At 41.3% G+C, this 25,537-nt stretch overlaps 1 pseudogene; it reads left to right on the top strand.

Annotated features, from left to right (window-relative positions):
- Nucleotides 1-4,935: 4,935 nt before the first annotated feature.
- Nucleotides 4,936-5,499, top strand: LOC101601562 (annotated as a pseudogene).
- Nucleotides 5,500-25,537: the final 20,038 nt, after the last annotated feature.

The raw sequence follows: 25,537 nt of genomic DNA, 5'->3' as shown, positions 1-25,537 counted from the left end.
TGGTTCCTATAAGAGCTGGTCAGCTTCTTCTGCCATTATGGAATGTCTCCTGGATCTGTAGGCGTCAATAAACATCCCTTCCTCCATAGCTGTGCCTGGTCTGGACGTTCATCTCAGCGAACCTGACGCTGTCTGCCACACCCCCACCCTTACATAGTGGAGCATTAGGTCATAGCCAATGTTCAATATCCATTGTGAAAATATACCCTTTGCAGAATAACAATGAGTTTTCCAAAAGTGAATCCAGAAAATCTTAGAGATTCCCACAGCCTTAACATGGGATTTTACATCTGAATGCCATCCAAAGCTCTTCTGTGGTTGTGGTTAAGACAAGAAGCTGGGATAAGAGCCACCAGGGCCACTGCACAGATGAGCAGAAGGAAATCCAAAGCAGAGTAGTCCTGATGTTTTGTCAGATGGAATGCAAATTCTACAGAGCCATCCATTTCCAGACAAAGGGACAATTATATGAGGGCATTGGAATGACCTCACAGGACCGTGACTATATGACAAAGCATCTGAATCCTCAGGAATTGGTTAGGTAACTTTTTTTAAAAATTATAATATGGAAAGTAGGCGCTTCAACTTTGCAAGCCACATGACCTTTTTTATTGCAACTACTTAGTACTGTAACATTGTGATGTGACACCAGCCATAGACAACATATAAATGAACCCTCATGACAACCAGGTATGTGAGTCGAGAGAGTTGAAAAATGTCTTTTATTATCAAAGAATCAGAAAATACAGGGAGTAAAATCAGAGAATAGAGATATATAAAGTCCAGGAAATAGTGAAATCTAGGTACAACCCAGAGGGGTGACCACGTCCTGGGACAGCCACGCAACAGGTCTGAAGAGCCGCAACTCCAAGTGGGGCACACAGTTGACGTGGACGTGGGTCCTAGGCTGGGGTGGAAGAGAGGGTCGATTTAATAATTTATTCAGCAAAATAAATTTAAAATGTTTACGACGAAAAGATTGAAAAAATAAAGTAAAATAATTAAAATTTCTTGGAACAAAACCAAAAGATTGTGCATGAAAGGAACCTTTACTATAGTATAGCTATTTAGGTGACAGCCCAAACTACTTGACTCTATAGTAAGTACTAATATAGCCTGAAAATATTGTAAGCACTGTTAGGTTACTTAACATAAAAATTATTTAGCTATACTTGAAGAAAGAGAGAGGAATAGTGGTTGTTGTGCCTTAATATGAGACCATAAATAACATTAGTAAATCAATATCAGTCACATAGACACATTATTTATAAATAGCAAGCCTATAGTTAAAAACATATCATCTGTAGATGACAGCATCTAAGGTTAGGGATGTATGGAACAAGAAATGGTTCATACTCATATTGGTGTATAGTACCATTTGGCTTTAATAATAATAATTAAATAATAATATTTAAAAATAACAACATAAGCATATTATGTATTTTTTAAAACTTATTTTCTTGGCTCAAGAGGGAAAGTACTTGCCATGCAAGCATGAGAACCCGAGTTAGGATTCTCAGAACCCACATAAAAACACCAGGTGAGGTGTGTGCCTGCGATCCCAGAGCACTTGGGAAGTGTAGACAGGAGAACCTACCTTGGTTTAGCCTAACTGCTGAGCTCCAGGTTCAGTGAAAGAGCTTGTCGGAGAAAATAAAGTGGAGAACCACTGAGAAAGAAACTCAACAAGGCTGTCCCCCACCATATTTCATGTATAAAACATACACATACTCACACCCCACACGATACACATGCAAAGAAAAAAATCTGCATCTGTTTTCTAAGTTGGAGTTATTCATCAGTCATGATCATGCACATGAGTCAGCTAGCTATATGATCTGTTCACTTGACTTTGATAGATGTAGTATCAGCCCTTATCTCATAAACGAGCCTGTGTGGGTTTAATTCACATATGCTAATTCTTCCTTTCTTGTTGGAAGTGTTTTAAATTTCTATTAGCTAATGTCTATAAAGGGATTTCAGTTACTTGCATAAAATACTTAATCAATGTGGAAGTTATTTATTTTTCTAATCAGAAATTTTAAGGTACCTTTAGTTATGACTTCTACTTGACATCAAATCACAAAATACAAAAAAACCCTGAACATTAGAACTACAATGTGACATCCTACTATAATCTGCTTTGCTTTGTAAAATTTTAGATATTTTTAAATCAAAGGAAAATTAGCATTTTACTTGTTTTAGAGGTCATCAAAATGAAGGAGAATAAAATGTAGTCAATAAAATTAAATCACATTTTAAATGTAACAATACTATGCTCTAAAGACATAGAAAGGATGAAAAAATTAAATGACTTACATGTTATTGCTTGGTATCAGATAGTATTGAAGAAAGAAAATAATAATATAATATAGAAATATACATGACATTTATTGAGAACACTTTTATAGCTTGTTTTGAATCCATGTGATTTTTTTGTTTTTCTTAATTATTTTAACTTTTATTTTTTATTTATTATTTGAGAGAGAGAGAGAGAGAGAGAGAGAGAGAGAGGGAGAAAAAGAGAGAGAGAGAGAGAGAAGGAGGGAGAGATAGAATAGGCAACCAGGACCTTAGGTCACTGCAGACAAACTCCAGACATATGTACCACTTTGTGCATCTGGGTTATTGAACCTGGGTCCTTTTGCTTTGCAGGCAAGCACTTTAACCACTAAGCCATCTCTTCAGCCGTGAATCCATCTGCTTTCATTGCTTAGATGAGGAAATACGTTGCAGAACTCTTACGTGACTTGTTTAAAATTGCACAGACGATTTGGTAAATTCATGGAATCCAGTTCCAATCCTGGATTGGATTGGAACAGCTCAACATTCTATGAGGTTTTCCAGAAAACAACACTTGAAACAAAAATGAAAGGTATTATTAGCATTGTCAGCGCTCTCCAATTGTATCCGATGTTAGAAAGTTTCAAGTGGTTAACGTTAGTAAAAATGGACAAGCACGTGCTGAAAACTGAATTCTTCCGCTTTCGTTCACTCACAGTAATAGGAACTTTCTGCGTGTGTGTGTGTGTGTGTGTGTGTGTGTGTGTGTGTGTGTGTGCGCGCGCGCGCGCGCATATGCCTGTTCCTGTGTGGGGGTGCACATCCGTGGGGCTGCATGTGAGTGTTAGAGTCGACATTGGCTATCTCGCTCTCTACTGTGATTCTTTCTCAGACCATGGCTTGTGCTGCAACTAAAGCGTACCCGTCCTGCTAGACTAGCCAGTCAACAAGCAAGCTCTTGCGACCAGCCTGCCCTGTCCTGTCCCATCTCTGTCTCCCTTGTGCCAGGGTTACAGTTGCACACCACCATGTCTGTGGTGTTTCCTGTGGCTGTGAGGCATCAGAACCCAATTTCTCATGAGAGCCCACACTTTGCCCACTGAGCTATCTGCGCAGCCCACCGGGAGTAAGGCCTGGGACTTGTAGTCGGTGTCTCTCACAGTACAGCATCTTGACTAGGAAGCTTGTGAGACGTGCGGATTCCCAAGCTTCACTTCAGTCCTGGACCCAAGCTTTAGTTGCACAGAACTCACTGGAAACAAGTGACTTGAAACAAGCATAGCCAGAAGCCTTAGATCCCACTCGCGTAGATTCTGAGTCAGTAAGGACCAGAAATTTGTATTCCCAACAACCCTCGGTGACACCACAGTTGAACTTCAAGTGTAGGTCAAGTAGTTTATAAAACACTTTTAAAAGAATTTTGTATTTATTTATTTATTTATTTGATAGAGAAAGAGGGGGAGAGAGAGAGAGAGAGAGAATGGGCATGCCAGGGCCTCCAGCCACTGCAAACGAACTCCAGACACGTGCGCCCCCTTGTACATCTGGCTAATGTGGGTCCTGGGGAATCAAACCTGGTCCTTTGGCTTTGCAGGCAAACACTTTAACCGCGAAGCCATCCCTCCAGCCCTCCCTTATAAATCAATTTTATTCAAAGAATGGACAATGAATGAATGAATGAGCACTTCATCAGGACAAAAAAAAATATCAAAAACCTGGGATGGGGCAGTGGGACAAGCAGAAAGGATAGTTAGAACTAAAGAGTCATGGAGAAAGGCACAGTGAATAAATGAAAGCAGGAGACCGCGTATCAATGTCTGACATAGGGCCTTGATGATTGCATGAACTATGTATGTTAGAACATGGTGTAAGATGTATTACCAGCCTAACCTCAGTATTATGCATCCTGCCTTATTTTTTTTTTTTTTAATTAGGGCTGGAGAGATGGCTTAGTGGCTAAGGTGTTTGCCTGCAAAGCTAAAGGACCCAGGTTCGATTCCCCAGGACCCACATAAGTCAGATATACAAGGTGGTGCTTGCATCAGGAGTTCGTTTGCAGTCGTGGGAGGCCCTCCCTGGTGCACCCTCTCTCTCTCTTTCTGCCACATTTTCTCTCTCTCCAATAAGTGAATAAAAATAAAAAAAATATTTATTGGAAAGAGAGAGGCAGATAGAGAGAATGAGTGTGCCAGGGCCTTTGGCTACTGCAGATAAACTCTAGATGGATGCGCTACCTTGTGCATCTGGCTTACGTGAGTCTTGGAGAACCGAACCTGGGTCCCTAGGCTTCTCAGGCAAATGCCTGAACTGCTAGGTCATCTCTCCAGCCCTCACCCTGACAGTTTTAGATAGGAGACATTTCAAGAAAGGAAGTTTTCTTATCAGGGACTGAAAGCAATACGATCCAACAAGTTACAAATTATTAAAGGAAATTCCATATTTGAAATATCACTTTTTATTCTAAAGCAATTCCCAAAATAGAAGACTGATATAGATCCTGATAATACCCTCTTACTATCACATCAATAGTAATTGAGTTTTAAACCCAGTATTAAAAAATAAAATTCCGACCTCTTTCTCTTCCGGCCCTTGGGGACAGTTCTTTGGGCTGGTGTTCAACTCCAGTTGGAGTTGTGGAAAGAAACAATAGCCATGGCAGTGTTTGAGCAGATGAGCGTGAATGTGAGCAAATTGCAGGTACAACCCCGAGAACGTGGCCACTCTGCTGCCTTAAGTGGAGACCCAGGCCAATGAGAATGTGTTTGATCTGGAGGCCAACCTGGCCGTCCCGAGCTGTGCTGGTTCATCCCAGCCTTTCAGGCCACAGTCGCCGCTCAGACCTTGCTGCAGGCGCTCACCAGCCGGCCCCACGCTGACTTCTCTGTGCCAGTGCACGGCAGGCCAGGCCCATCGAGAAGATCGTTCCGTAAGGCAGGTTTTGTACCTTGGGGACCTTCTAGAGACCTGCCACTTCCAGGCCTTCTGGCCCTTGAAGAAACCATGGACCTCTTAGAAGGTCTAACCAGCTTTGAAGATTCTGTCCGAAAATGTATCTGCCATGTGGTTGGCATTACATACCAGCACATCGGCTGTTGGCTGCTGGCTGGGGCACCCCGGCATCTGACAGACAACCACCTGAAGGTGTGGATGAGCAAATATGGCTGGAGCGCTGACGAGTCAGGGCAGATCGTCATCTGTAGCCAGGAAGAGTATTAAGCGCCAGAACTCTGTGGAGATTGACCCCCAATAGTGTGTTGAGCATCATGCCCTCCTTTCAGTAGACAATGCTGTTTCATAAAGATTGGCTGACTAAAAATGAATAAGTAAATTCCAGGCTGGTGAGATGGCTTAGTGGTTAAGGCACTTGCCCACAAAGTCAAAGGACCCAGGTTCGATTCCCCAGTACTCATGTAAACCAGATGCACAAGGTGATACATATGTTTGGAGTTTGCAGTGGCTAGAGGCCCTGGTGTGCCCATTCTCTCTCTCTCTCTCATAAATAAATACATAAATTAAAACATTTAAAAAAACGAATACAATAAAATTCCAGCCAGGCGTGGCGGTACACACCTTTAATCCCAGCACTCAGGATGCAGAAGTAGGAGGATTATATGAGTTCAAGGCTAGCCTGAGATGGCCTGGATACCCATGACCTCACAGTGCCTGACACTACCTACACAAGACCATCTCATAAGAGGAGGAAAAGATGATGACATCAAAATAAAAGAGAGACTGCTTGAGAGGGGGAGGGCATAAGATGGAGAATGGAATTTCAAAGGGGAAAGTGGGGGTAGGGAGGATATTACCATAGGATATTTTTTATAATCATGGAAAATAAAAATTGAGATAAAAAACAGCAAAAAGAATTCCAAAGATTTAAAACAGAAGCATTGAAGTATGAAGCATATTTTGAGTTTTTTAAAGCATTCTCTACCTCTCCATATCTTTCGTTATCCTTCCATGTTTTCTAATTTCTTAATCTAGAGAAAAAGGTGGTTCATTGTAACATATTTTTTTCCAGAGATGACAAAATTATACTATACATACATATTTTTCAAATATAAGGATCATATTTGATAAAACACTTCCATTGCAGAATTTAGAAATCCATTAAAGATTATGTATTATGCTGTGATTTATGGCATATTGTATGATAGAATAGGCTATAATCATTTAATTTTTCCCTTTGTAAGGGAGGTCATGAAATTTATAGTATTATAGGGTGAAGAGCAATCCTGTAGCCACGTGACCCTTATTCATTTAGATCCAAGAAGGGAAAAGTAAACGAGGAAGAATTAAGTTTGGCTATGCATTCTAGATGTTAAAATATAAACAAAAATATGGACTTCTAAGCGATCGACAACTTATAGAGAAAAGGACTCGATGCTGCTGGAGATTTTTCTTTTTACCAGTCATGCCAGGCTGTAGAGATGTCTTTGAATGTCCATGAATCTGCTTATTGAGAAACAAAGCCAGGGGTAAGAATTCAAACCCAAGGGGCTTAATTATCATTGACCATATGATGCATCAATAGAGAAGGAATGAGCTGACATACAGAGAAGGAAGGAAGAGGGAAGTATTTTACTAAAGTATTTTACTAAAGATAGGAGGACCTTAATCTTCCTGGGGAACTCTGGAGAACGCAGGATTCTCCCCACCTCCAACAACTAGTCCAACAACAAGGAGGGTGGCGATCATTTCTGGGGTCTTGTTGGTCTCCCATGCCTATAGGCAGAGAAGGTGTCACTAAGACCAACTTTGTGGGGTCTAGTGAAAAATAAACATTAGAATGTGGGATCCTTTGTGAAATAACATTTTTGTATTTTCCTTCCCCCTCCTTCCATTCTGCTTATGATATGTGATGGCTATTTAATGTCACATTCCTCTGGCACTCTGTTAACTCATAGGAAAGTTCAGCTGGTCCCTGCTCTATCCTTCCTGTAGTTGGGCACTTGTGGTGATCCAAGTACATATGCCTAGCCTTGACTCTTATCCCAACCTCCCCTACGGCCAGACGTAGTGGAAGCAATGCAGTGGTCAGGGTCGGGGAGAAGAAGGGACATTAAAAAGTGAAAGCCAGCCGTGTGTGGTGGTGCATGCTTTTAATCCCAGCACTCAGGGAGGCAGAGGCAGGTGGATCACTGTGAGTTCAAGACCATCCTGACACTACATAGTGAGTTCCAGGCCAGTCTGGGCTAAAGTGAGACCCTATCTTGAAAAACCAAAAAGCAAACCAAACCAAACAAAACAAAAAATTTAAAAAATAGTGAAGGCTCCTTAGTGGTTGCACATGCTTTTGTGTTGTTGTTTGTTTGTTTGTTTTTCAAGGTAGAGCCTCACTTTAGCCCAAGTTGACCTGAAACTCACTCTGTAGTCTCAGAGTGGCCTTGAACTCATGGCAATCCTCCTACCTCTGCCACCCAAGTGCTGGGATTAAAGGCATGCACCACCACGCCTGGCTTGCACATGCTTTTTTCTACCATTAGGATTTACAGAATGCAAATTCAAAGACAAGCAAAAAATTAACCCTCAAGCACAGGGTTTCCCTTTCCGAGAAGAGGGTCCTGCACTGGTCATATACTAACAAAACCAGCGCTGAACTAGTTAGCGAGATATGTCTTTTATCAAAGAGATGAAGACACTCCCAGCTAGAATTTGGAGTATTAGGATAAAAACCCAAGGGTATATGTGTGGGACATGCTACAGGTTCAAAGATTTAAACTCTATACACCCATTCCTGGAATTAATTTTATATTCCATATGAAGTCATAGGAAGTTCTTTACTTGACCTTGGAGAGAGTTACTTCTGAAACTTCCAGATTATCTTTTATTCTTGTTCATTCCCATACGTTAGGGACTCACATTGTCATACATCTTTCATTACCAGCTATGGAAACATTTTATGCTTCCTGTTTCCCCCAAATAGACTTAATCATGTATTGGTGCATTTGTCAAGCTTCCATTCTGGACTAAACACTGCACTAGATGTTAGGAATAAACCAATGTACATGATCAATAAGTTGTCTACTATAATGGAGATTATGTTCCAAGTTTAATTCAAGGAATTTGCTTCTTGGGCTGCAATGAAATTCTCTGGACATCTTGGGAGCAATGCTGGTACTCGGCAAGCAGGAAACCGATATCCTTATTTCATGTCAGTTGCAGCCCTTGAGAGTTGTTCATGAAAATGCAATAGCTACATTCATCTCCTTTTAAAATCCATCGAGAATCCTTGCTAAAGGATAGATTTGGTGGGAAATCCCTTGGGTTAATTATAGATTTGGTAAAAATAGTTCTTTCTATTCCTTTTCAAAATGGCCCGCTCCTCAGTGTATCGTCTAGGACGAACACCTAAGCAGTTGTTTGTAATACACTGTGGCACCTAATTTTCACGTGGTCGTTCTAGAGGACAATTTCTGTAGCAAGTGCCCATATTCCCTCACTCATCACAAAGAGGGTTTTTCTTCTCTTATCAAAACGCATGAACATGGGTACTCCATGTTTTCTCCGTGGTCCGCCAGTTAGGACATTAAAATTGTTCCCAAACATTTGGGTCATAATTCCTCTTCCACTCTCCTTGACTGTATGAAATCATAAAGCACTGTTGACGGTGCTCTACTTATTTATTTCTTTTTTTTACATTTTTAGTCTCTTTAGTATGTAGATTTTAAGAAATAACAGACCACACCAACAAGACTTTCAGAACTGTGAAAGAAAAGTCACATCATGAAACAAAATAATTCTCACTTTGTTCCTGGACAAAAATAGTCTTTGTTTCTTGTCTCTGAGAGAGTCCTTGGTGTGATGGCTGAAATTACATGAATACTTGAGTTGGGGGAAGTGAACCTCACAAAAGCCAAAATGTCTCTTCTCCATTATGTAAATAACCCATCAGTTCTGACTAAAACAGTTGGTACTACATGTTCAGGGAAGAGGAAGAGGTGTTTAAAGACTCACCCCTCTATCACTTGCGATTGAAAGCACTTTTTGCAGCATGCACTTTGCATGCATATGGAAGTAGCAGATCCTAGGCTGCAATTACATCAAATGAGGCTGTTGGGTGACTATAATCTGATTCTACAAGATAAATTGCTTCCATAAGAAACGTTAAAATAACTAAAACCAAACAGAAATCAATTGGTTTTCTAATGATATTAAAATATGCGTTGGTGGTAGGTATGCAGATAGGTATAGGCAGAGAAGTTTCAGAAAAACTTCAGAAAATTGAATACTATTTTTGCCACTTTAAAACAAGACATTTCACCAATAACAATGGCAATAGCAAAAGTTCTTTCTCACCTCATTTATAAAAATCTCTGAAACCCATAAAACATGTAAGATATCCTGAAAAAGCCACACCCTACTTAAATAAAATAAATAGGAAATTAACTTTAACTTCTGTTTTAGTGACACTTTTTCATGATTACTATTAAAGAATTGCCAGATCCCTGGAAACTTTCCCATGGTTATTTCTGAAAGGTTTCCCCAGTGCTGTTCTATTATTATTTCTAATTTTTAAAAGAACTTTTAAATTAGTGTACAAAATACTCGGTTTTTGGCTGGAGGTATGACTTAACAGTTAAGGCGTTTGCCTGCAAAGCCAAAAGACCCTGGTTCAATTCCCCAGGACCCACGTTAGCCCAGATGCACAAGGGGTCGCACACTTCTGGAGTTTGTTTGCAGTGGCTGGATGCCCTGGTGCACCCATTCTCTCTCTCTCTTTCCTCTGCCAAATAAATAGATACAATACTTTTTAAAAATGCTGGGTTTCATTGTGGTTCTTCATATGCATAAGTCTTTGCATTTTACTCATATTTGCCGGGCCACAGGACACTCTGTTGTCCCTCCTCCCGCTTCTGGCTAGTCCCTTCCTTTCCCCAGGGAGTCTCCTGTTTTCATGTCATATGTTTGTGTATTAGTGAACCTAATTCTGCATTTGAAGGAAAACATGCAATATTTTGTCTCCTCCTCCATTTCCCCTCTCTCACCTTCATCTCTGCCCCAACATTTTACCAGCTGCTAATAGATATGATGCCTCCCATTTCTTCACCTCTAGGTTTCTACCCCAAGTCTGACTTGCAACTGAGGATGTTTGGTACAGAAAGACCTCTTGTCTACTGGGCCCATGGCAGATGTCTCCGCCTCCCATTGATGTGCTGTCCGCATCTTGCTGGGATGGCTACAGCTCACTCCTTACCCTCCTTTGTTAATCTTGACCTTCTCCTGCTTAATAGATGACTGATGTATTATAGTTACCTTCATGTTGCTGAGACAAAACCCTTGACCAGGTCTGGAGAGACGGCTTAGTATAGGCCCTTGCCTACAAAGCCAAAGGACCCAAGTTTGATCCCCCAGAATCCTCATAAGCCAGATGCACAAGGTCACATGTGCGTCTGGAGTTTATTTGATGAGCCTGGAGTTTCTCTAACTGCCTCTCTTTCTCTCATCAATAAATAAAAATAATATATTTTTAAAACCAGTTGAACAAAGCAGCTAATGGGAGGGAAGAGTTTATTCTGGCTGGCGTCTTGACGGGCAGCTTCATGCTGGCAGGGAAATGACGGTCGAGCCGAGGCTGGACATCGCTTCTGCCGCTCCAGGCAGAAGAGAGCAACAGGAGGGAGAGCTGAATTCTGGAAAAAGGGAGCTGACTAGAACACCCCAAAACCTGCCCCAGAGACACACTTTCAGCAAGGCCTCATCTCCCAAATAGCTACCAGCTATGAACCAAGCACTGAACCCATGTGAGTTTAGGGGACATCTGACTCAAACCGCCACACCATGTGAGTCTTCTAAATTAAAATATTCGATAACAGTGAAGTGTCTTGTTCCAACTGGGGTTATGTATATATATATTTTCTGCTAAATTCAGTCCTTTCAGGGCTCAGGCCTCAAATCCTAAATCATCTGTGATCCCTCCCCTTCTTTCACTCATGATACACAGTCCGTAAATAAACTCCTTTCACTTCCTCTAAATATCTCCAAAATTATGCTGGAGAGATTGCTTAATGATTAAGGCACTTGCCTGTGAAGCCTAAGGACTCATGTTCACCCTTCAGGCCCCACATAAGCCAGACATACAGTGACACAAGCGCACAAGGGGGCTGTGGTGGTTTGAATAGGTGGCCCCCAGTATGTTCTGTTCTTTATTGTTTGTAGTTTGCATCTGCTGGCTACCTGGCTGGAGGCAATGGCACTGGGTGGATCTCAAGGTGTGGTGGTGGGTTCCAGATTTCAATCTAAAGATATGCAAAGTGTGCCTAGCTGGAGTTCCTGAAGTGTGCTGTGGCTTTTGACCTTTTAGCTTGTGCTTCTCTCTCTCTGTCTGCTTGGGTCTGTGAAGGCGGGCCAGCTTCTTCTGCCATTATGGAACTTCCTCTGGATCTGTAAGCTGCAACAAATCCCTTCCTCCATAACTGTGCCTGGTCTGGAAGTGAACCTGAATCTCAGTGAACCTGAATCTGTCTGCTACAGGGGCGCACACATCTGGAGTTCAGCTGCAGCGGTTGGAGGCCCTGGCATGCCAATGCTCTCTCTCTCTCTCTTTCTCTCTCTCTCAGTTGCTCACATAACAAAGGCAGTCTGTTGGACTTGCCTAATAAGTAAATAAATAAAACCATAATTTTACTAATTGCTCCCCATCTACCTCTGCTACCTTAGCTGGAATCACCATCACCTCTGGCTGGGCTGTTGCCACAGGTTCCTAATGGATGTTCTTCTTGGTGACTTGGCAGTCAGAATGATCATCTAAAAGCCAACATCACACCTCCTTTCTTTCTTCCACTCAGAATCAAATGCAAAGATTATATCTGTGGCTCATGGGCTTTAGTAATCAGGTTCCTGGACAACTACAACGGCATCTTCTTGAACTTCTCTCTCTCTCCCTCACCCCTAGAACGAAGCCAGTGCTCATGAAGCTGCCTCTCTCACTCCATTTTACTTCCCCCCAATGACCTTGTGTAAAAACATCCCTTTCCCTCCCCCAGATAACACAACCATGGTTCCCTCCCCTGGTTGGCCTTCTTTTTCATTTCAGCACATCTTGCTATATGTTACATTAAATATTCGTTTGACATGTTTGTTTGTGGTTTGTCACTTGAAGTAGAATGTGAATTCTGTGAATATAACAATGTGACTTATTCAAGTTTGTATCCCTGGAATCTGGCTATTTGCAGAGGCTCTATATATATTGTTTAAGTGAGTGGATATGTGACTCCTGCTACAGTAAGGAGTGGCTAGTGGACTAAAATTTACTATTTCTGAATCTTGGGCTAAATATTATAACAACATCACATCCTACTATCACTCAAGCTATGCTTTTCAACAGTAATGTTACCAATAGAAATTGATATTATATGTGTGTGTGTGTGTGTGTGTGTGTGTGTGTGTATGTATGTATATATGTATGTGTGTGTATCAAATAGTTCCACACATTTGGCATCCTTATAGCCACAGTTTGGCTATTTGGGTAATTGTAATGACATCTTAAGTATCTGAGGTCTGAATTATATTTGTTATATAACTCATATAGCTTACATTTTAATGTTGATTGTAATTCAGTAATATCTAGACTTTTCTAGAATGCTATAATTCATATACTTTTTCTTTCAATGTGCAAACACTAGGATTATATATAATGAGAATATTTTCTTATTTTGTTTGTGATCCTTTGTGAGGATTTGATTCAGGTGTCTCCTATAAACTTAGGTGTTCTGAACACTAGTCTCCCCAGCTGATAGCAATTGGAAATTAATGTCTCCTGGAGGTAGTGTATTGGTGGGGGCAGGCTTATGGGTGTTATACCCATTTCCACTTGGCAGTGTTTGGCACACTCTCCTGTTGCTATTATCCACCTTATATTGGCCAGGGGGTGATGTCCACACTCTGCTCATGCCATTATTTTCCCCTGCCATCGTGGAGCTTCCTCTCCAGCCTGTAAGCCAAAATAAACCTCTTTTTCCCACAAGCTGCTCTTAGTCAGGTGATTTCTACCAGCAAACCTGACTGCAACGTCCCTAAAGGAAAGAATTTCTGTGAATTAACAACATGGAGAGTAAAACACTTTGTTTTCCTTTCTCTGACTACTCTCATAGCACCAGCACTTTCTGATAGGACCTTCAGGATTTTCAGAGCTAATGATCATAAGTGGAGGGTCTTAGAACTCCTTCTCAGGCTTGATCATGTGGTAGAAAGGCTCACCGAACGCAAGGGGACACTTTCCTTGCTTTTTCCTCTTTAGTACAAAAGGACACAACTCAGGTGCATCGAGGTGAAGAGTTGACTTAAGTCTGGTGAAAGGGGTGGAGTTTTTGTGCTTTCTCTGGAATGAACAACATTAGCAGAAACTCCTTATATGTCCTTATATGGACAAAATGGATTAAATCATTAGCTGTTGCTGATCAATGCAACCTTCAGTTCCTCTCCCCTCCACAGAGGCTCAGAGGTGAGGCTGAAAGTTTTGATCTGCTGCTACTCAGATGGTTCATTGCCCTGGGAACCCTGAAGTTAGTGGAGAGACCACAGTGGCCATCTAGCTCATTAACATTTACAGAGACACAACTGTGTGCCAGGAAAGGAGGCAGAGGCTCCCTATATAGATACATGGTAAATGTACGTATATATTTGCTAATATATTATAATATTATACAGAGGACCACCTTTTTCTATTTATGTAGCTTACACAGACTTAACATTGGAGGGAATTTTTTATTGCCTTTATCCACAGTGTCCTTCTCTATTCTAAGCAAAGTTGTAATTTCTTTTCTTTCTACATGGCATTGTAACTAAGCCCCCCCTTCAGAATACTGTCCATCAGAATAATGTCTTCAGGAAGTTTGATTATGCCTAGAAGTATCCATGCATACACATTTGGAGAGTGTTGTGAAAGTTGTATTAATGTTCTCAGTAATTTAAGTTGGTTTCTTTATCCACAATTGGCTTCCTTAATTCCTGAACCATATTAGTTGCCAGTGAAAACTCTTACAGACCAACAAGGAGTGTGAGAAGCATAGAGAAAGCTATAAGCAAAAGAAAATGAGAAAAGAGGCCATTAAACAGTCATCTATTTCCTTATGTTAACTAGCATTTATTATATCCTTTGAAGTCCTCAGAAGTTCCATGCTTGGAAAAATACAGGAAGGTAAGAAAAGTGAGGTATAAATAATTTCTGGATTACTCCATGCGGACTCAGTACAGTCCTTTCTTGTTCCAGAGGACCATTAGTATATCCCTAACACTCTATATGTGATATGAACTTACATAAATCTGTTTTTCCTATGCTAACGTACCTATGGTAAAATTTAATTTATAAATTAGGCATAGTAAGAGATTAATCCTAATTAAATAATAACAATAATAGAAAATAATCATAGTAAGAGACACTAAAGAAAGTTATGTGACTATGCATTTGTTTCCAAGATATGTTTTCAATATTTTATTTATTTATTTATTTGATGGAGAGAGAGAGGATGGACACTCCAGGGCATCTAGCCACTGCAACTGGACTCCAGACACATGCACCACCATGTACATCTGACTTATGTGGTTTCTGGAGAGTCAAACCTGGGTCCTTAGGTTTTGCAGGCATGCACCTTAACTGCTAAACCATGTCTCCAGCCCTGTTTCCAAGATAATTTTGTAGTGTTCTCACCCCCCTTTTATTTGAGATAGGGTCTCACTCTGGCCCAGGGTGACCTGGAATTAGCTATGTAGTCTGTAGTCTCAGGGTGTCCTCGAACTCACGGCAATCCTCCTACCTCTGCCTCCCAAGTGCTGGGATTAAAGGCGTGTGCCACCTCACCTGGCTTGTTCTCCCTCTTTTGATGAAGCCAGATGATCAAGAACCTATGTGATGAGATGGACTGAAGTGAGTGCCTTTAAGTCAGTCCATGAGGGTTACTGGGAGGCACAGTGCTATGACCGGGGGAGATCTGCTCATTGAGAGGGCTAAGAGTGACTCACGGGCAGGTGGTAAGTAATGCGGGAGTGAGCTGGATAAATGGATGATTCATATCCAGGCTGGGTAGGAGACTTCTAATACATTACTCAGAGGAGTACAAGATTTAAAACATGGATTGTTTGGTTCTAGAATTTTCCATGTAATAGTTCATGCCTCAACTAGTTATAGTTAACTGACATTGTGGAAAGAATAAAAGGCCTGATTAAGGGAGTGGTGGGGGACTGGTGTGTAATTTTTTTTCACGTTAGGGGAAATATGCTCCTAAATTTCAATTTAAGTTCTTGAATTGGACAACCTCATTAAACGAGCGTTCTCACTTATTAGCAGTGTATCATTTCTGCAATGTTCTGATTACAGAGAATACCATAATTAGAGCCTTCAATAGCAAAAAAAATAATTATTTTAATTCTATTGTAATACTTTTCACCTGAAAATGGAAACTTGCCTTCTTTTATCTAAAATAATGTAATACTTGAAGGCTGCTGAATTGCAATTATTTTGGTTAATCTTTACATCCCAGGCCGAATGATTAATCCATCAAGGCTTAACAACACATTTGCAGGGTTTTGATGAGGAATTCATATTTTATCAATGGCCTAGATCCCTTCCCCCCTCTATTCAATAAAGGTTGTCAGATTAGGATGCTTTAATACTTTGTTTCCAAAGCTTAGTGTGAACCTGGATCATCTGGAAGTCTTGTTAGCATTGCAGGCCCTGGTCCTAACGTTGCTTATCTAGAAGATCAGTGGTGGAGCCCTAAAACTGTGTGACTTCAAAGCAGGGCCTACACTGCAGATGTGGGGGATGAAACTTTGAGGCTAGTGTCTTACTAGTTCAAATCAGGGCCCATTGGTTCCTCCGTTAATCACTTTGTTTGTATGTACGCTCTGATCTTTTATTGCGAAGAGAATGCTAATGATACAAGGAAAAAATGTTCAAAATAGATGTGACTTTAAAACTGTACTGAGGGCTGGAGAGATGGCTTAGTGGTTAAGCGCTTTCCTGTGAAGTCTAACGACCTCAGTTCGTGGCTCACTTCTCCAGGACCCATGTTAGCCAGATGCACAAGGGGCGCACACGTCTGGAGTTCCTTTGCAGTGGCTGGAAGCCTTGGCGTGCCCATTCTCTCTCTCTCTGTCTATCTGCCTCTTTTTCTCTCTGTCACTCTCAAATTAATAAATAAAATGAACTAAAAAATAAATAATTAAAAAAAAAACTGTACTGAGCTCGCTGCTGTGTCCTACCAAGTAGCATCTGAGGTAAGTCTACAGCACATGTTCTCGAGGTTGGAGCTTATGCAAAGCTTGAAGCCCTGGTCGGAGGAGAGGATCTGTTTATTTAAGAAGAGCTAAGCCCTAATAGCAATAAAATCAAGCAACTCAAGAAGCGTGGATAACAGTGAAATATAACAAAAATAAATCTAGGGATGGAGGGATGGCTCAGCAGTTGAAGTGCTTGCCTGCAAAGCCTAAGAACTCATGTTTGATTCTCTAAGTCCCACATCAGCCAGATGCACAGTGTCACAAGTGCACAGCGCTGTACACGAGGGGACGCACACATCTGGAGTTCATTCACAGTGGCTGAAGGCTCTGGTGTGCCCATTCTCTCTCTCTCTCAAAATAAATAAATATTAAGAAATAAATGTTTGGCTTGTAATGAAATGCTATCAGTATATTTGACATTGACCTTTGGAACATATGGAGCAGATGGCCTATTTCAAAACAAAAAAAAAAAACCAACAAAAAAACCTTACCAGTGCATTATGGGTTAACGACTTTTATTACACGGCATCCATTTCTGGGACCCTTTATGGGTGCTTTGCACTTAGATTACTTTGAAAGAGACATTAATCTAACCCTTAACTTTCTCATATCTCTCTTGCTTGAAAAAAAAAAGTATTTTTGTATGATCAGATGTGCAATGCCAATCTGTTAAGACATGATTTATGATAGGTAGAGTCTCATTGTCCCTGAATACCTCATACCTCCAAGTATCTTTTCCCCAGTTAAATGGATTGAAAGCTTAAGGAAGGCATTGCTGATGCGAAGATGAGGAACAATGCTATCAAATTCATTGTCATATAGAAATAAATAAAAACAACTATCCTCATCAGATTTTTCCTTTAATTTTGCCCATTTTCATTGTTTCTCTCTATATGATATTTCAGTATTCAGCTTAATGCTAGAAAATGGTTTATGTTTCTCATTTTCTTTTCAGATGCACTTAGTGCTTTATTCTGCTTTCAGCTGGTCTCTCAGCACTCCCTGTGGTGGTTTGATTCAGGTATTCTGAATGCTAGGTTCCCAGCTGATGGGGATTTGGGAATTAATGCCTTCTGGAGGCAGTGTATTGTTGGGGGCAGGCTTATAGGTGTTATAGCCAGTGTCCCCATGCCAGTGTTTGGCACACTCTCCTGTTGCTGTTGTCCACCTGATGTTGGGCAGGGAGTGATGTCCACCCACTGCTCATGCCAACATTTTCTCCTGCCAGCATGGAGCTTCCCCTCAAGTCTGTAAGCCAAAATAAACGCCCCCCCCCCCCCGCCCAAAAGCTGCTTTAGGTTGGGTGATTTCTGCCAGCAATGCGAACATGATGCAACGCCGCACATATTCAGTCTCATACCATAGATGTCTCCCAAGCTACAAGAGACTGGCAACATCTCTTTGGAAAGGCTTCCAGGGGGTTATCTGGAATTGATAACCTGACGTCTTCTGTCATAGTCCCAGAGTGACTTGTGTCATTATCACCTTTCCTGATAGCCATAGTCACTGCATGTTAAGTAGCTCTGTCTTTGGCTTCTGAGTGTGCTGAGATGGTTTTGGACTTACTCATACCCTTTAATTTTTTTTTTTTTTTTTTTTTGGTTTTTCAAGGTAGGGTCTTACTCTGGCTCAGGCTGACCTGGAATTCACTATATAGTCTCAGGGTGGCCTTGAACTCATGGTAATCCTCTTACCTCTGCCTCCCGAGTGCTGGGATTAAAGGTGTGCGACACCACACTCAGTTTAAAAATTTTTAATATATATATTTTTTTATTTGAAAGAGTGAGAAATGGAGAGAGGGATGGAGTGAGAGAGAGTGCTTCAGGGCCTCCAGCCACTGCAAACGAACTCCAGACATGTGCCACCTTGTGCATCTGGGTTACGTGGGTCCTGGGGAATCAAACCTGGGTCCTTTGGCTTTGTAGGCAAACTCCTTGACCACTAAGCCATCTATCCGGACTCGTACCCTTTTTAAAACTGTCATTTTTTTTCCTGGATAATATAGACAAAAATTTCCATGGAGATAATGTACCAAGATATAATTGTTATATAATATTAAATGTAAAACAAAATACTGAGATAATTGTTATGTAATATTATTGAAATCACATGTAAATATTTTCAGTATATCTTGTTGAGCTTGGGAACATGTGGAGTGGGCAGCATATTTCCAGAGGTCAAACTTTGTAGAGCAGCACAGTAATTCAGGACTCTTTTTTTTTTTTTTTAAAGCTACATTCCATATTTCAGAGAACATTTTCATTTCCTATTTTCAGAGATTATTTTTCCCTTCTTGATTCCTATGTGCTACAAAAGTAAACAGGTAGCTAAGCTGAATCACAGTGGGCTACAGTCTGGGATTTCAATATGCGATTTAAAATATTTCGGTGGTTTTCTACTGGAACTGGTTTTGGAAAATGTGGCATATTTAGAAATGGAGGGCAGTGATATGGTTTGGCATTCACGGAAGTGTGTTCTCTAAACATTTATGTGCTGGAAGCCTGGGCTCCAGTGTGGCTGCGCTCAGGTCATAGAATCTTTAAGAAGTGGCGTAGTTAAGGTGATGCCACTTGTGATCGTGACTAATGCTGGCTTTGCAAAGTTAGTTCACAGGGTTGTATTCGTTTTTTATAAATATATTTTTGTTTATTTATTTATTTTTACTTATTTCAGAGCAAAAGATAGAAAGAGGCAGGGAGAGAGAGAATGGGCGCCAGGGCCTCCAGCCACTGCAAACGAACTCCAGACGCGTGCGCCCCCTTGTGCATCTGGCTAACATGGGACCTGGGGAACCGAGCCTCGAACCGGGGTCCTTAGGCTTCACAGGCAAGCGCTTAACCGCTAAGCCATCTCTCCAGCCCCACAGGGTTGTATTCTTCTACAATGAGGACTCCTCATTACTTGGCCTCTTCTGCATGTGGGTGTTTCTCATTCTGCTTCACTGCAACATTTTACATCCTCAGGGAACCCTTGGAACCCCAAGGATGGGCGTGTCACACTGTCTTGAGCTCTTAGGCCACTGGAATATGAGCCTGTTAGACATCTTCACCAAAACACCCAGCTTCAGATACTTCTTTTTTTTTTTTTGTAGCAACACAAAAGGTTGTAATACAGGCACCATCTTTTATGTAGCGTAAAAAAAAAAAAATGTCTTATACATATAATAAAAAAAGAGTAATATAGATTAGCACAGAAAAGGCAGCGTTTGGGTTGAAGGGCTCCTATCAGCTATTTTTCCAGTTTGGGCCTGTCGTCTACTCTGGTCCTGTGAAAGAGATTTACTTCAGCTTGTTCAGTGAGTAACTAAACAGTTCTCACCTGTGATCTATGCTTGTAATTAGAAGTTCCTTACTTCCAGCTGGAGAGATAACAGGATAACTGGGATAACAGATTCAATATCAGAAGCAAGACGCTAGGCCAGAAAGGAAGTGAAACTTCATGGTACGGCTGAGGGTTCCCTGCCGGGTGAAAAGAGGGGTGCACTAGAGCCCAGAGCAAGGCCAGCTCGGCTCTGTGATGGGGCTTTCAGCCTTGGGGCTCACTTGAGCACTTCTGAAGCTCCTGTGGCACCTATGGGCAAGTCTGGGGTAACATCTACAGCTGTAGGTTTCCTGTTCAACTTCTCTGCCCCAGCAAACACAGGCAATGGTAGACATGTTGTTGGTACCCAGAAAAAAATGAAAAAAAGGTTTTGAATTTGGTGCCAGTTTGGGCACAGCAACATGGACTAGTGGACTTGGGAGCTGAACTTGGACGTGGAGGGTGCAGTCCACAGCAATAATAGCAAAACACCAGGAGGTTATAGCTATCTGCCCAAGAAAAAAAGGTGAAGACTAGCTGATGGCTTAACTTTTCAACACAAATGAAACAGTTATTAGAAGCCAACAGCAGCAGTTGGTGGAATCATTGCACAAAGTTTTGGGAAGGAAACCAGGCCCTTGCTGTAAACGTAGAGGCTATTAAGACATTGCCAGATGATGAGACAGAAGTTGTCATTTACATTGTTTAGTGGTCTCCAAATGGTCCCGCAGGAGGATTTGCAGCTATAACACTGTATGCCCATTTTGAGCAAGCCAATAGAAAAGCACTGTTGCAGCAGCTTGGTGTAACCCTTTATGTGACAGGACAACGTGCTCTCTTGCACAGATCCTGCAGAACCCTACCACTGGGGGGGGTCCTGATGTTCAGAAATGAGCCAAGGTTGATAACCCTTATTCTAAACGTTAGTTCCTGTGCCAGGGGTGGGTTTCAATGAACTTTTTTGAAGACTAAAAGGTCAAGGTCAAATGACTGAGCAGCACCAGCCTCTATAGTGACCATTTCTGAAGATACTAGTGAATTACAAAAGATCAAATTTCAACTATGGCCAAAAGTGCTAAATACAAGAGGAAATTCACAGATCCTTCCCACAAAACCTTACAGGTTGTCATCCAAGAAAGCGAGGAGGGAGCAAGGCCATGCTATCGAGACTGAAGAACAGTTTCAGGTTTGGGGAGACAGACTTCAGCACAAATTAAAGATACCTCCTCAGTTCAAGGGCTGACTAAATGAACGGATGCCTCCAGTCAGAGTTAGTATGGAGCAGTCAAACTGAAAAAAGATATTACATAGATGCAGGTCTGATGGGAAATCAAGCAGTATTTGAAACCATGGGGAAGCCTTAGTCTAGTTAGCATCATAAAGATGATATGGGGGCCTAGAGAGATGGCTCAATGGTAAAGGCGCTTGCCTATAAAACTGACCATATTGGGAAAGAAAAATGCATCTTGTCCTGGCTGGAATTTTTGAAGTTACTGATAATTGCTGCTCATCAGATGTGAAATAATAGCCTCATAGCTCTGCAGAGATAGCTTTTGAATGTTCTACTCCTAAGAGCTGTATTTCCTTCTTAACTTTGAGTTAATTACCAAAAATATATGTACAGTTGCATGTTTTTACAAAAACATTATTGCCAACAGTACACATATGGTTACACATTTTTATAGCATTACATATAATCATAGTGTTTAATGATAAAACATGATGCTACATAACTCAAATGTTTCCCACTAAACTTTTTATTAACGAATTAAGTACTAAAAAGTAAGACATTCTCAGGGTGACAGAAGTACTACATAAAAAGTAAAACATGCATGTTTCAAGTCTCACCGACTTCGGATGCCATTGCTCAGAAGTAAACCTGTGCTAACTGCTGTTGACTTGTGAACATTTCACATAACTATTTATAAAAAGCCCTATACTAATAGCCATGCATCTGTCTGGCTGTCCATCTGATTTCAGTTTAGATACAATGTCTCCTGTTTAGTCTTCTGCAGACACAGGAAATATCTGCGCCAGCCTTTACCATGTAAACAACTCAGGATCCCAGGCTAGCCACCAACTGCTTTGACATTTTCCTGGTAAGCAATCCCAATTCTATAAACTTATTATTGGTGTATGTATTAAAATATTTTCCTCTTTTCCACAACACACACACACTGTCTATGGATCAAGTACTCTAATAAACTTTAAAAATCCTTTAATACTATAATTCGATTTAGTATTATTTGTAATTGAAAGTCTCACCATCTTTGTAATGGGGTCACAAACTCATCCAGGAATGTTGTGGTCTAATTTTGTTTGACATTCAGTTGATTGCTCATCACTAATAGATTCTATAGTCATGTGTAGTGAGATGTCACTTCAGTTAACTCATTATCTTTGTTTTTAATGAATATTACATTGAAACGTGGGCTTGTTATCTAACGAGATGTGACTGCACAGATCAAAGATGGAGAGTAGAGTTTTCTGGAGGGCTTCTCCTCACTTCTTCCCATTTTCCTTGCTATCATGGGCACGTCAGTTATTCATTGTACATCAACATCTGAAGAGTGAGAACACAAGAGAAATACCTTTCTTAGTAGAGTAGTTAACTTAAAAATACTTTAAAGATTTGATATTGCTGAAGTATTCAAATGGGAAAAATCTAATGGTTTGTAATTATCTTAAAGAATTTTAATAAAGTGAATGCATATATAAAGAATACAAAAACCCTATGTATAGAATCTAAGTAATAAATATTTTTGCACCTACTACCCAGTGTTAAGAATCAGGACATGGATGGGCTTGAACATCTGTATATTTTAGTGTCTGCTGGGAGTCCAAAAAAACAAATCCTTATGGATTCCTATAATGACTGTGTGAATAAAATATTAGACACAGTTAAAAAAAACAGGATGTGTCTAATACATTGGAGGCACCTTGCCAAATGCACCAGTTTATTCTCTCTCCAATGTAACTTGTAGGCTTAAGCTTTTAGTTTTCTTGGTTTTTGTGTAGTTCTGTCATCTAAGTGTTTATCTTCAAACAATATTTTATGGTTTGCTCATCCCAAGCTTTAAACTTTATAAAAACTGGATTATGCTGTGTGAATTTGTCTGCAATTTCAAGCAAACTGAGTTTCTCAACTCATTTATGTTGAAGAGTGTAGGTTGAATGAGGTCCTTTCATCGATGAATGATGTCTCATCACATGAATACCATAGAGTCTAGTTGTTCATTGTATTATTGATGAACTTTGGGGTTTCTTCCTATTATTGACGCCACTCAGGAAATTATTAGGTATCGACCCACCACAGGATTGCTTAGTTTTTTAAAAAAACACTTTAATTTCTAATACAAACAAAATTCACACAGGGCAGGCCTCAAACAGCGCTTGAGTGAATGAGTTTCAATAATTTGATAGCAGTAATAAAATCTATTGATTATTTCATAGCAAATACACACTGAACATCAAATGTGAAGGACAGGCTTGCTGACGCCGTGCAAGGGAAAGGCTCAGTAACTGTTTAGCTTGACTTACCCGCTCCAAAAGAAGCTCAGTGCTTCTTGAAGGAATCACAGTACACATAGAAGGAGATAACTCAGCGTGATGATGTGTGTTCCTTGCTAGACCACCAAGCAAAAGCACATTTACTCAGCCAAGCCCTTTCCAAGCCTTCTGGGACAGCGACAGATGGAGACAAGCACAGTAAGTCAAATGTTTGCCCAGCTGACTTTTCCTGTCGGGTTGGTCTTTCTCTAGACGGGTGGCAGCTCAAATTCCTTTCAAGTCTCTCTTCCGTCCTTCTGTTGTCACTCGTTACATTCTGATTCCCATCTCAAAGCATTCATTACATGCTCAGGGACCCATGGTATTGCAAATAAAATCAAGGCTGCAAAGTGAGTTAGTGTCCCTCCTTCATTACTGAAGAAAGCATGTTAAAACCCTATATTTTTTAATGAGAGAGAGAGAGAGAGAAAGAGAGAGAGAGAGAAAATTGGCATACCAGGGCATCTTGCCCCTGCAGTCACCCTCCAGAGGTGTATGCCCCCTTGTGTGCATGGGCCACCGTGTGCCCATGCATCACCTTGTGTGTCTGGTCTACATGGATTCTGGCGAGTTGAGCCTGGGTCCTTATGCTTCGCAGGCAAGTGCCTTAACTGCTAAGCCATCTATCTGTCCAGCCCTACACCCATATCTTAACATGAGGTATCTAGTTACAATATGAATTTTTGCCAAATAGTTTGAAGGATTTGTATGGTACATAAAAGCCCAGACATTGAAAACACAAGGTAAGTATGATAATGTCCCTGAAGGCATTGGCACGTCTAGGGCAGCTTGAGACTGCTCACCAACTTCTCTCTGGCAGGAAATATTAAGAAGCCACATTTCCTGCCACCAAATGAGGCTCTTCTGTGTTCTCGGGGCAGACACATTGCTTATGATGAATGTTTCTGGATTCCAGCCTCGCTGGCCTCAACATCAGTGACCTATCTGATCTCTCCCATTTCTTACTGGAATTACTTGCAAAAGTTTTTTTTTTGTTGTTGTTTCTGAGTATTATTTATCCTTTATCCCTCACATATTCATTGATCATTGTATGTATGGTGGCAGGTGTCCAGTTTTCAACCTGAGCATGAATAACCACCCCCACTCCAGCAGCAAACCCTACTTTCAAGTATTATATTTGCCATCCTTTCCCAGAAGGTCAGCAAAAAGCTCCTTCTCCATTTTGTATTCTAAGGGCCAGTTTCCTTTCTAGTTTTCCTAGGAACTAGTTTCTACTTTCACTGTTACTTTTCTTTCTTACTTTTTTTTTTTTTTTTAGGTATGGCCTCGCGGCAGCCCAGGCTGACCTGGAATTCACTACTTAGTCTCAGGGTGGCCTTGAATTCTCGGCGATGCCTCTACCTCTGCCTCCCCAGTGCTAGGATAAAAGGCGTGTGCCACCCTGCCCGGCTCACTGTTAAGTTTTAACATTTATTGCAATGAATGCACAAAACAATTCTTAGAGTCAAAGGGTTCTTCCTTTCTTCATTCTTTCTGGAGTGTGTATGCTTATGATGTGTGTGCACGCCACTTGTATGTATGTTCATGTATGTGACTGCAATCCTGCACGTGCCATGCTGTGTATGTGGAGGTCAGAGGACACCTCTTGCGTGTTGGTCCTTACCTTCTCCCTCGTTTCACAAAGGATTGTCGGGCACTGCCAGGCACAGGCTGGAGGCTTCAGAGACGAGCCTAAGCTGCCAGGCACAGCTAAGTACCCCGCCCCTTAGAGGAGGCCATGCCCTCTCCCAGCCAAGCGCTCCTGAATGTAACCTTAGCACAAAGCCCTGTGACCTTTGGCCAGTTGCCTAGGAAACTCTGTATCAGCCAGCAGCCTTCCCACAGCCCCTCCCCCTGCGACCCTCTTCCCGCCACTATATAGATCACCTGACTCCCTACCTGCAGGAATGAATGTTCCGAGGCACCAGCTAGCAACCTTTGAACCCACCACTCCCTTGGGACCCTCTTCCCGCCCTCAACTGCTTATAAACCCATTTCCCTGTTGAATAAACTAGGACTAGTCTCTGAAGCCAGCTCTTCTGGGTGTACTTCTTCTGTCCTGCTCACGGCCACTCTGGACCCTGCTCTCCAGGGTTGCCTGGACACCTTCGGGGAACTGCAGGCTCGAGGATCCAGGGGCCCACAAAGGATCTCTCCTTGTTTACCACCCTATTTGCCAACAGTA

This window comes from Jaculus jaculus, chromosome 4 (assembly GCF_020740685.1).
Source record: "Jaculus jaculus isolate mJacJac1 chromosome 4, mJacJac1.mat.Y.cur, whole genome shotgun sequence".
Taxonomy (NCBI): domain Eukaryota; kingdom Metazoa; phylum Chordata; class Mammalia; order Rodentia; family Dipodidae; genus Jaculus; species Jaculus jaculus.
The sequence above is the reverse complement of the archived record's forward strand: the minus strand, read 5'-3'. Positions and strand labels throughout refer to the sequence as shown.